Source organism: Kogia breviceps, chromosome 4, assembly GCF_026419965.1.
Source record: "Kogia breviceps isolate mKogBre1 chromosome 4, mKogBre1 haplotype 1, whole genome shotgun sequence".
Classification (NCBI taxonomy): Eukaryota; Metazoa; Chordata; class Mammalia; order Artiodactyla; family Physeteridae; genus Kogia; species Kogia breviceps.
In genome coordinates, this window is record NC_081313.1 from 147,840,984 (window position 1) to 147,854,217 (window position 13,234).

Below are 13,234 nucleotides of genomic sequence, written 5' to 3' on the forward strand. Positions count from 1 at the left end.
TAATTGCAAAGAAGATTCCCTGCCTCTGTTAGAAATTGCGCTCTTGGTAATTTAGAATCAGAATCCATGACAGTTTGTGATGAATTGGCTCCTTTTGGGCTAAAGAAGGTAAGAAGTTCTGATTACCCCTGGATTATTCCAGAGTGGGTAAAAAAAAGTAAAAAGTAAAACTAACAAAAAACATTTCCTATTATAAATAACAATGGAATTTAGTACGCTGTTATACCTTCAGACCTTCTGTAGGACATGCTGTTCTTTGCTGTTCCACTGGAGGCAGGATTCACAGTTTTTCTAAAGGGTACAGATCACTATGCCTGATACTGTGAGCAAATGCTATACTTGAGCTCCACTCTTGTCTCTCTCAGGCTTTTTTTGGTATTGTGTAACATGTAAATACATACTGTCAACCTCCAGCATGATACCAGGCACATAATAGAAACCCAATAAATGTTTCACTGTGAGTGGAATATAAGTTGATAGAATATTTTCGAAGGTTGATTAGGCAGATTAGATTGATTGAAAATCTTTCAATATATATATATTTTTTGGTGGTACGCGGGCGTCTCATTGTTGTGGCCTCTCCCGTCGCGGAGCACAGGCTCTGGACGCGCAGGCTCAGAGGCCATGGCTCACGGGTCTAGCTGCTCCGCGGTATGTGGGATCTTCCCAGACAGGGGCACGAACCCATGTCCCCTGCCTCGGCAGGCGGACTCTCAACCACTGTGCCAGGGAAGTCCCTGAAAACAGGGAAGTCCCTGAAATATTTCAATATTTTAAGTTTTCATCTCTTTCATTCCAGAAATTCTATGTCTAGAAATTTATATATAGCTATATACATTTATAAAGAGGTTCACATTGCAGCCTTTCTGTAACAGAGGAAAAAACGAGAAAAACCCCGAACTGAAAACAACTAAAAGTCCATCAGTATTGCACTGGCCATGTAAATTATGTAATGTGACACAGCTATTAAACAGAAAAGAATGGATGTACGCACAAATTGGGAAAATCACTATCCAAGGGAGATTGTAGACTATGTATAGTATGCTGCTCTTCTATAAAATACAGGCTATCTATTACGTAGAAATACTTACATACAAGATGCAACAAGTGTGAACGTAAGCACCTGGGAAATATCTGAAAGAACCACACAAGAAACTGGGAGAGTGGAACAACTTTCCATGTCCTTTTTCATGGGTATTCGGAAGGGTACACACACGAACTAATGGGCCTCTGCTGCCATCGTCCGGTTAAGGGGGGAATTGCAGGCGTCCGAGTCCTCTTTAGTAATCAAGCGTCTGAGTCGGCCGGCGTGATGACGTCATCTCGACGGGCGGTGGCGCATGCGCAGTAGAAGGAGGTCCGCGAGGTACGCGGGCTTCAACCTAGGCGCCTGTGGTTCGGTTCCTTGTGCTGACACTGGGGGCGCCGGGTTGACGACTTAGGCACTCTTGGTGTTGGGTGGGCGGCATGTTGAGGGTCACATGAGCCAGTGGCATCATGCCCGAGGGCGCTGGGGTCAGGGTCGCGGCTTTTCCGGACGTTCGTCGGCCAAGAGGAAAGAACGCACATCCCGGAAAGGTAATACACTTGGCCCCTGGGCGTTGCGGGTGGAACTCAGAGCCCCTGGGCCTGGGCTTTGTCTTTTCTCTCCCCTGTCACTGTTGCCCCGCGCGCTGACCCGTCCGCGCTGTGCTAGAGGATATTGGTCGTCTCCCGGCTCAGTTCACAGTAGCTGAAAGCGACGGTGTGTGATGTTCTGATTTCCCCCCATCGTTTTAAAAGGGAGGCTCTAGTCATTGCTCCTCGGGTAACATGCAGAGGGACTGCTTTTGAAGATGGGACTGTCAGTGTTGGGGACACTCCTTAATTACCAAAATAGAACCCCCTCAATTCCTCAAGCTGTGTTGTTTTGGCACAGAAAATGTGAGTAAGAGGAACTGGAAGTAAGTTTGAGCGAAAAAACGCGCCGGTACCGCCGAATTTTCCATCGAAACAGTTGATCTGTGTTGTCTCTAGGAATTATAAAGGGCGTACTGTTGCTTCCTAACCGGTGTCATTTGAGAGATCTACCTCTGTACGTTCAAATGATTAATTTGGAGACTTTGCTCATGTGTGCAGTAAACCCTTTAATTCCCTAAGACCTTCCTTTCCTCCATGTCATACCCCATAAAGCCCGCTTCAGTTTATCTCCTGAATTTCTTTTGAATCTGTCAACTCTTCCTCAACATCTAATACTGAACTTGCCTGTCGGTTGCAATTAGGTCTTAACTAGCGTCCATATTTCTTGTTTCCTTCCAGTCCATTCTTCACACAAGAAACCTTAACAGCAAGTTGGAGCATTGCTCATAACCATCGCTCCAAAACATTGTTTTGAGAATAGAAAACCAACTGTTGGCCTTCAAGTCTCTGCGTGGTCTAGAATCCTCTCTGCTTCTCTAGCCCCATCTTGTGCCACTTTTGTCCTCACTTTCTATGCTTCAGACACACTGAATTAACCTTAGTTCTAACTCATCTTACAGAAGTCAGTTCAGATATTAGTTTTCACTGTGAATCCTAGCATTAAAGAATTTTGTTATTAGGTTTTGTATGAGGACTAAAAATAAACTGGGAAGTGGAAGAATTGAGTTTAAACTATTTCAGTCAACACGCGTGTATTCATGATACCTTAGTAGTCAACAGCGGGCTAGGTTTTATCAGGGATACAGAAGTTCTGGGCGTCTCTGGTTTTAGATATCCCTTATTTGTTGAGACCTTTGCCTTGTTCAGTTGCCTTTTATCTGTTTTCAAGACGGGAAAACAGGAACAAGGGAAGTATAGGTTATTACTGGGGGGGGGGTTGAATAAGTGGAGCAGCACAATGCAAAGCAGAAAGAGGAGAGAGACCTAGTATAGAGGGATATGATTTCCATTTTCAAGGAGCGTTTATCCTATGCAGGGAGACAGCCTAAGATAAAGTTTGCCTAACAAAAACTATATTATTAGGTGTAAAGACTATCTCCCAGTTGGACAGTGGATGCCCTGGGACTCGTTGCATTGCTTTCAAAGTTCCTTTAAAAAAGGTAAGTGAAAGTTAATACCGTATGCTTCCAGAAATCTGAATTCACCATATAGAGCCCTGGCTCTCAACCCTGTCGTAGTCCATTTTCCCTTTTTATAGCAAATACTTTTTAATACCTCCTTTAGTATCCAGAAATGGAATTCATAGATAAATACAGCCTACTTTTGTATTTACTGTTAAAAAAAAAACCCAATGGAATGCCCTAACTATAAATAAAGAAGAAAATACTTTATAAGAAAGTAATATGTATCTCAGTATGTAAATGTTTGGGGATGAATATACTAGAAATAAAGAAATAGTCAGGTACTTGTACCATGAATGCAATAAACTATGGACTTTGATTGATAATGACGTGTCAGTGTTGGTTCACGAATTCTAAGAAATGAAGCACACTGCTATGGCACGTCGATAATGGGGAAGGCTGTGTGGGGTGAAGGAGAGAGGGTATAAGTGGGAACTGTGTGCTTTTTACTCAGTTTTGCTGTGAATCTCAAAGTGCTCTAAAAGTAGTCTACTAATTTAAAAAGAAAAGTGTGTTGCTGGCACTTGAATAACCAAACAGATCAATGGAACAGAGTACATAAATAAGGCAAATACATAAAAGAATATTTAGCAGTGAAAGCCATCCTTCATATAGGTAGATATTCAAGAAGTGTTTATGTGTCTATTTACAGGCACTCTGCTTGGAGCTGGCGATACAGTGGTAGGCAAAATTGATGTGGTCCCTGCCTTCTGGGAGTTTACAGTCTGGTTAGGAGACCAACATGAAATAAACAAACATAGAAGTAAATGTCTAGAAGTGAGCTTATTTTCTTGTGTCTAATCTCTCTGGAAGAAAGGATTGTAATATCGCTTGTAAATTCCAGAGGAGGAAACTTTACTTTGAATCTCATATGTTAGCATCACAGGGTTTGAATAAATGGATAATATAATAAAGGATTTTAAACACATGTTCTTTCTTATTTTATTCTTTCTGACAGAGTTTTGAAATGAATCTTGCTCCAGAATGTTTTTCCCGCTTGGATCTTTTTTAACAAACACCAAGAACAGAATGAAGAACTTGGGCTGATTATTGACTTAACATATACTCACCGCTATTATAAGCCAGAGGTAAATGGAACCCGTAATTGAAAATGACCTTCTTTCTGATACTGTAATAATTCATAGTAATTCAGTACTTATCATCTTATGCTAAGGTGAATCCTGTTCTTCTTTCATGGGTTCAAAACAGGAAGCTAGTGGTTTCCTTAAATACACATTTCTAATTCCTGTTTCAAAATGAGATGAAAGATATGAATTGAACTATCGTATTTGGCAGTAGACTCTAGATGTGCTTAAGAAATTCTATAAGCTTCCATGTTCTATATTTTGAAAATGAAGTAAATTTTAGTAAGAATAGTAGTAGCCTGAAAGGAAAGAAAGGTATGTCCATTATGTCTTTAGCACTTATTTTCAGCAGTAGCCTGAGCATGTTTAAGCATCACAGTAAAAGACAATTGTTCTCTAAGTTTTATGCTTTCTTTTCCTAATACCTTCTGATACAGTACAGAAACCCATATATTCTCTTGGCCCATGTAGGACATACCAGTGCAAAGGAATTATCCTTCTTCTGACCTGTTCCATGGCCTTGGGAGACAGTAACACCTAATGTTTGTTAATATTTGTATAGCAGTTTGCCATTTAGAAAGTTGTTTCATATCCACTGACTTCGCTAATCTTCACAAGAATCCTTTGCTGTTGAAGTGGAAGTAGTACTGATATCTCCTACTGAGTGCTTACTCTGCACTAAGCTCAGAGGATAGACAACTACAGTTACTAATTTTACAGACGACGAAACTGACTCTCAGAAAAGGAAGAATAGAAATTTCAACTCAGTTATTCCTCTATTTTTATTGTGGTAAAATATACGTAAATCCTATTTATTTTAACCATTTATAAATATGCAGTTCAGTGGCATTAACTACAGTCACAGTGTTGTGTAACCATCACCACTGTGTATAACCAAAACTTTTACATCATCCTCAACAAAAACTTTGTAACCATCAAACAGTAAGCACCCCGTTTTTCCTCCCACCAGCCCTTGGTAACCTCTATTCCATTTTCTGTCTCTATGAATTTGCCTGTTCTAGGTACCTCGTGTAAGTGGAATCTACAATATTTGTCCTTCTATGTCTGGCTTATTTCACTAAATCTAGTGTCTTCAAGGTTCATCCATCTTATAGCATGGAACAAAACGCCATTCCTTTTTTGGCATAATAAATCCCACTGTGTGTATAATGTAGTTTGTTATTCATTGGTTGATTGACACTTGGGTTGTTGCCACCGTGTAATTATTGTGAATCAGGCTGCTATGATCATTGGTGTACAGATATTTGTTCAAATCCCTGCTTTCAGTTCTCTTAGATATGCAGTGTAGGTAGTAGCAGAGTTGTTGTATCATATGGTAGCTCTACGTTCAACCTTTGAGCCGCTTCCAAACTGTTTTCTACAGGGTCATCTTGTTTTTAAACAATGATCACAAATTTTAAACATCTACAAAAGTATACAAAATACTGTGAATGTTCCTTGTATACCCATGAACTCATCCAGCTTTAATATTTACCAACTGATGGCTGTCACATTTTATCTATACCCCCACCTGTTTCACCCTATTCCATAGTATCTTGAAGCAGCTCCAAGACAACATGTAATTACACCTATACATTTTTGGTATGTATATTTAAAATATAGGACTTGTATTCCTTAATATCATTTTTAATATTACATACCCAGTGAGTGCTCAAATTTGCAGTTGTCTCCTAAATGTCATAAAAAGTTGTTTTTAAGAATTTTGAATTAGATCCAAATAAGGTCCTCACTTTGCCGTTGATTGTTAGGTCTCTGAGGTCTTAGTTAATCTATAGGTTCTCCCTCCATGTCTCTCTCACTTTTTTTTTCCTCCTTGAATTTATCTTTAAAGAAACCAGGTAATTTGTCCCATCTAGATTTGTTGATTACATTCCATGTGTTGTTAACATAACCTTCCATCCTTTTATTTTCTGTAAATTGGTTGTTGATCAGAATGAAGCTTGCATGTTTTGTTCTGGCAAGACAGTTTCATAGGTGGTGATGTGTTCTTCCATGGAGACATATAATTGTCTCTTTCTGTGATATTAGCAGTCACAGATGATTCATACCTCCATCCATTCATTCAGTTGAGGCTTCAAAAACTGGTGAATTCTGTTGTTCTTTTTTCACTTATTAGCTGGGTATATTTCTATCAGGAGAAGATTCCGTTCATCAACTACTTGGTTGCCCAGTTGTAGAGGCATAATTCCCTCTTTTTTTTTTCCAGTACGCAGGCCTCTCACCGTGGTGGCCCCTCCCGTTGCGGAGCACAGGCTCCCGACGCGCAGGCTCAGAGGCCATGGCTCACGGGGTCTAGTCGTTCCGCGGCATGTGGGATCTTCCCGGACCGGGGCACGAACCCGTGTCCCCTGCATCAGCAGGTGGACTCTCAACCACTGCACCACCAGGGAAGCCCTCTTCTTTTATTTAGCAGTTTTCAAAATAATGAGTTGATTGACAAATATCCTCCAGTGGTGACCAATCTTTTTAAATGTATTTATTCATATCACCGTGGACTCCATTACAGTTATTATTCTGAATGAGGCCCTGTTTTTGGCTAGTTGGAGCTTCTCAGTGACTGCTGAGTCCTTTTGATATGGCATCAGTTGTTTCTAGACTTTTTCAGTGGTCAGAGCTGGGAGATATGTATGTTTGTTATTAATATAAAATATGTCATAGGTACATACTGCTACTTTCCATTTAAATTCAGAACTACAGAATTTTCACTTATCCTTTTGTGTCTTATATTGATAGTCAACTGTCTCCCACCCCGAGAATACCAGTTCTCAACAATGCCTGAAATTTGCTCTATTTCCTATTTCGAATCCAAGTTCTTCTGACTCTATTCTACTATTCTACTTTAATCACAGCCGCTTTGTGGCCCTTGAAATATAAGATAGAACATAAATGTAGGTGGAACTGTTTATATCCTTTTGAGTTACATGTGCATTCATTCACATAGATTTGCTTTTCCTTTTGCATGCCTAGTAACTGTCCATTCTGCAGTTTTAATGAAAATCAAGTGATACTTACTGGTTAAAGCAGCTTTGGAAAAAATGGCTCTCATCAGAATGACTGACATACTAAGTTTAATGTACTCTCTTGGTTTATATTCTGCCTTCTCTAATTAAATTTTTATTCTTTCCTGACAAATGAAGTAATACATATTTTCATGGTTTTGCCTTATAGGACTTACCAGAAACTATTCATTATTTAAGAATTTGTACAATTGGGCTTCAGGTGCCAGATGATGACACTATTTTTAAATTCCCATGTGCTGTTAATGGGTTTTTGAAAGAAAATAAAGATAATGGTGAGTTGTTTCTGTTTTTTTTTCCTTTACCTGAACTTTGGTATGCATTTTGAGTGGGGTTGGGGATTTTTAACATTTTTAATAGTTCTGACATTAGGCCTGTTGTGTTTAGTAACATTAAGGTGGAAATGTCTGAAGGTGCTGATAGGGTATGGTGTTTTTCCTGTTTATGGTCACAAACAACTTAGTTTAGTTTGGAAGGTGATTTGTGTGAGAAGTATGAACTGAAGTAGCTTACTTACTCTTTTTAAAAAATTTGAATGGAAAATACATAAAAAGATAAAAATGTTCTTTTGTCTTATTTATTGGTTGAGATGTGGAAGAAAAGGTTAAGCCTCTCAGGTTCTTAGCGTATATAAAAGAGAAAAGAAAAAGCAAAGGTTCGGCGTGGGACACATCCCTAGAAGCAAAACAAAAGAGAGTGGACCAGAAGAGTGGCTTCGTTATCATATGTGTTTAAGATATTTTTGCTGCTTTTACCCTTTGGGTGCAAGTGAGGGAGAACACTGCCACCTCTTGTACGTATCTTCAGACAGGAAGAGCTGCAAAGGCTGGTGTTTTCTTGTTTCTGCTTTAAGATCTACTCTGTTGTTAGTAGGTCTTAATAGCGTCTGAATTGTAAGGATCCGCCTGCCTTTTTCTAGCATCTAACTGTCAGAAGGAACATGGTATTTGCCGTGTTTTCAGACTGAGGAACCTTTCGTCTGTGGAACACCAGTGACCCACAGGAGAAGGTGTTCATCTTGTCCTCTTTCTAAATTTAGCCTGATGAGTGTGCACTTTATTAAATAAACCTGACAGACAGTACATATTCCGTGTATTTATAAAATGATGCACATATATACATAAAACAGGGAGTAGGGGAGAAGGAATAGAGACGGAGGTGGGAAGATAGGGGATAGGAGTTGAGAGAGAGAAGGAGACACTGGAATTTCAAGATAAATTTTCATTCTGTAACCTGGTTGCTTAATGCAGGTACTAGCTCTTAAACATCTTTAGACCTATACACAGATCTTCCCTGTACTTTAGCTTTAAAACTTGAGAGGCTTGTCCTTGCCTGTGATAACCAGGGTGTCAAGAAAGGAGGCAAATTATCTGATTTGTGTAAACTGTAGTCACAGAAATGTTACCCCTTAGGATGTTAGGGTACAGCTGCTGGACTTCTTACTTCCTCCAGGCTCCTTTGTGTGTGTTCTGTCTGTTCCGCGTGGGCTAGAAGATCCTTACGAGTGCCTGAGAACACGTTTGTAAACCTTGATTGTTCACATGTTATACCAAGTGTAGTCCATTGCATATGCTGACTCGTGTGTGGGTCTTCTGCATGCAGTGGGCTAACTTCACCATGCTCTCTGCCATTGCAGTCTCAGGACCTTAGTTATGATCCGTTGGTGGTTTCCTCTGCTCTAAGCCCCTCCCACAGATGCCAGCCTCACTGATAATGAGGAGGAGACTCTACTATCCACTCCCTAGAATTGGTAGAGACTCAGAAAATAAATTGTTTTAGTAAACACCGAGAGCCTTATAGGTTTGTTGTTAGGGCACGTGGATACAGAGGTGACTAGAAGTCTTTGTTCAGTAGCAACTTGCAGTTATCTACAAAGGTAAACATGTAGTGACTATAAATGGGTTACTTATCATAAAAGAATCAAGTGCAGCAGGAAAATAGAGGAAAAATCGAGGAAGGCCTTACCGAGGAGACATCATTTGAGCTGGGCTTGGGGGAAGAGGATTTTGCCTGAATGAGGAAAGGACAACCCAGGTATTGGGAACAGGTACAGAAGGCACAGGGCTTGAACTTGTGCTCTGGAGGGGCAGCCTCTGGTTTGACTAGAGGGTAGTGTGAAAGGGCAAAGAATTCATACATTCATTTTCAGCAAATATTTGTATAACACCTTCTAAGTTGAAGGCACTGTTCTAGGAAGTAGGAAAGTAGGAAAAGAACAAAGTTCTTTCCCTTACGTACTTTACGTTCTAGTGGGGGTGGGGGAGAGAGATAAATAAATAAGTAAATATATGGAGTGTCAAGTGGTGCTAAATTCATTGGAAAATAACAAAACGGGAGGAAGAGGTGAGGGCATGTGGTAGGTGATCAGGGACACCTGTTTTATAGACAGACTTATTGGTGTCCACTGTACCCATGGTTTAAACAGGACTGGCTACCTCATCTGCAGGTGAGTTGCCAGCCCCAAGAGGCAGACCATGTTTAAATTGTTCTGTTTCCAATAGAAATGTAAGCTAACGTAAGCTGAATGCAAAAAATAGAGTCAGAGAAATGTATGAAGTGGAAGGCAATTTTGCGCCCTACTCAGAGGTGACCACCAGTAATAATTTAGCACATATTTTTTCAGATGTAAAAATGCAGATGTAAGCATATACGATATTCCCTTGGTATCTGCAGGAGGATTGGTTTTAGGACTCCCCATGGATACCAAAATCCTCGGATGCTCACCTCCCGTATGTAAAATGGTGTAGTATAATTGGCCTTCCATATCTGCAGGATATGGAACCGTTGGATATACAGAACTGACTGTACATGTGATTCAATGGTATAGTATTCAGACATTTTGGTTTATAATTTAATATATGGTGGACATCTTCCTAGGAAAATATTTGGAGACATCATTCTTATTTATTTATTATTATTTTTCCCTCCAAATTTGCTTTATGTAGTTGGATATAAATTAATGAACAGTTAAATGTCAAATCTTTAAGTGCTTATGACATACTAAATTCTTGTATAATGAACTTATGAAGAACCCTTCAAGAGACTTGTGTTTTGTATGTAAGAAAGTGTTAAGAGTCAAATATTCAACTCAATATAAAATAATAAGAAACACTTCTGATTAGTTAGGTTGAGATTGCTTCTCCGTGTAGTAATGAATGATTTTTTTAGCTGTAGTATCACTGAGCTGAACAAATATGTCACCTTCGAGTACATAAGGAAAAATACACACATGCTAAATGGGTAAAACATTACAACTCCATCTTTCCTAGACCATCTCTACTTCTAACACTTCAGAAGCTTAGAGATTCAGAGTGTTCTTACCTTAATTGCAAGAAAAATATAAAGGAGAAATTCCTTCTTTTTTGAGATCACAACTGTGAAGTCGTGATTATACAAATTCTGCATTTGTGTGTAAAACATGAAACACATTTATCTTAATTCTCCCTGCTTAGAATTGTCAGTCAACTAGCAGGACTTTCCTTCCAAGAAACAGAGACTGAGATGTGTTGTATATGACTTCAGTAAGCTCAGCACTACAATAAGAAGACATGCAGTATCCTTTTGCTGTGGTTCAAGACAGCAGGGAAGGAGGTCACAGGAAAGAATAAGTCAAAATTGTTACAACTGAGAAACTTTTCTCAGTTTAACCATGGTGCCTCTTTCATTTTTACATAAGCATGGTGGCATAATTCAAGCTCAATAAATCAGAATTCTTAATGTTGAAAATTTACCTTGACTTTTAATTATCACCATATTAACAACCAAAATGATTAGATGAAACACATAAGAAAGGGTAATGTTAAACCCGTTTACTAGAGTTAGTTTCTGGACACAGTAACTCATTTTTTCATGAGAAGAGGGACAATGAATCTCAGTTTGCTTACAAGCTAGGAGATCACTTTGAATTCTGCCTTTCTTAACTGCCAGTAGATATCGCACTTGTAACAGGTTATAAATAAACTGGTTTTCAAGCACAGAGCCAGCTCCAACAGTAAGAGAACACTATTTAAGAAGACCTAAGGCAATGAATTCCATTTCCAATGGAAAAAAAGAATCAAATGGTCTTGGACAAACAATTCTGAATGGTTTACTTTAACAGTTCCTTAGTAGTTCTTCCTTGCTCATAGAACTTTATGATTTTTTGAGGAGTGAAGCATTCAGCTTTAGTGGATAAATCCTTGTTAGGCTGAGACAATCATTATCCTATCCCTCTTTGCCATGAATTGTCTTATGAATGGTCATATCAATTTGTTTTGGCAAATGAGTAATTAGGGGAAGGCTGTTATTGTGCTTATGAGAATGATATTTTTCTCTGAAAAAAGATAAATAATATGCATTTGGAAAATGAGTATTCAGACTCTTTTTCTGCTCCCTCCTTGTTTTGTGAGAATATGATTCTTGGTTTTACAGCAGCCATCTTGTGACCCTGAGATGATCATATGCCAATAATGGCAAATGGTAGATTAGAAAGAACCAGCAAAGACAGAAAACAGCAACCTCAATAGTAACAACAATCACAGCCAAAGAACAATGGGACCTTAACTTGTGGAGTTCCTATAAAGTAAAAAATAAATGCTCTATGTTTATTCTAAAAAAAAGAACTATGCAAACAAGCTTAAAACTAGTTTTTTTGTGCCAGTGTTATAAAATGTAGCTTTAAATAAAACCTTGACCCAAATGCCAGTAACTTCAGAAAAGAATTTGGGTAGGGGGAAGAAGAAAGTTATCTCACTTAGGAAAAACAACCACTATCTTTATCCTAATCTTCCACACACGAGTGAAACATATGTAGCTGCTGTAACACTTTACACAATTCCTATGTACTGGAGCAATAACAAGATCTAAATACAATTATATTTTTAAACACTGGGTGAAGACTTTACATAAAAATAGCATCCTACTTTTCCCCCTAAATTTCTAAAAGATCACATACTTTTCCCCAACATCTGCAGCTGTTCAGGAGTTTTTAGGACAGTTTCATGCATGATCTTAATTCCCAGTCCCTGGCTCTTTGGGCTCAACGACAAAAGATCAAAACCACCAAAAATGATGGTTCACTTGAAGTCGGGTGAGAGACACTGGCTCACTTAGTCTCGTAGGACAGAAGCAGTGCTGCATCAACTGTCTCCATGCAGGAGGGGCACGTGAAGGGTCTCATCAGCCAGTCACCTGTACAGCCCAGGTGATCTGCATACACAGCAGTAATCAAATTGGGTTTGCATAAACAAAGTCCATCATACAGATCCCACACTCCCAGATCTTTTTAAAAAATATTTGTTTTATTTAATTAATTAATTTATTTGTTTGCACCGTGTCTTACTTGCAGCCGGTGGGCTCCTTAGTTGTGGCATGCAAACTCTTAGTTGCGGCATGCCTGTGGGATTTAGTTTCCTGACCAGGGAATGAACCCGGGCCCCCTGCTTGGGAGTGTGGAGTCTTTACCCACTGCACCACCAGGGAAGTCCCCCAGATCCTTTCTTCTGATCCATTTCTTCCAGGGTCATAAACTCCTTCAGGCTGATGCTGTATGAGGTGTATTCTTTGAGCTATCCTAATTTGTTCCTCTCAGCTGAGTGGCTAGGCATGTCTGGCTAGGTGTTGGATGATAGACCAAAACTGGAACTTGATCCAGATATGGCAGCAGTGGCTCCTGATCCAGCTCCGTCCCCTTGCCAAAGCTAGCCCAGTCAGACTGAGACTTGTGAGGCATGGAGATGTGATCCGAAGTGGGGGAATTAAGGCAGTTCCCCATCTTCCGGGGCTTGAGTGTGTGATCTGTTGTGTGCTGTTTTGACAGTCTTCCAACCTCATTCTTTTTTAAAAATAATTAATTAACTAATTAATTTTATTTATTTATTTTTGAATTTTTAAAACTTATTTATTTATTTATTTATTTTTTTTATTTATTTATTTATTTTTTTTTTTTGCGGTATGCGGGCCTCTCACTGTTGTGGCCTCTCCCGTTGCGGAGCACAGGCTCCGGACACGCAGGCCTAGCGGCCATGGCTCACGGGCTTAGTTGCTCCGCGGC

At 39.4% G+C, this 13,234-nt stretch overlaps 1 long non-coding RNA gene and 2 pseudogenes across 1 annotated transcript in view; 2 read left to right on the forward strand and 1 right to left on the reverse strand.

Annotated features, from left to right (window-relative positions):
• The first annotated feature begins 1,354 nt into the window (after positions 1-1,354).
• LOC131755514 (RNA/RNP complex-1-interacting phosphatase-like) overlaps positions 1,355-13,234 on the forward strand; it is a 248,669-nt pseudogene continuing 236,789 nt past the window's right edge.
• LOC136794079 (uncharacterized) overlaps positions 7,394-13,234 on the forward strand; it is a 43,943-nt gene continuing 38,102 nt past the window's right edge. Inside the window, exon 1 of the long non-coding RNA XR_010840361.1 lies at positions 7,394-7,478. This is a non-coding gene — a long non-coding RNA (uncharacterized lncRNA). The remainder of the gene's footprint in view (positions 7,479-13,234) is intronic.
• Positions 12,287-12,955, reverse strand: LOC131755783 (RING finger protein 11 pseudogene; annotated as a pseudogene).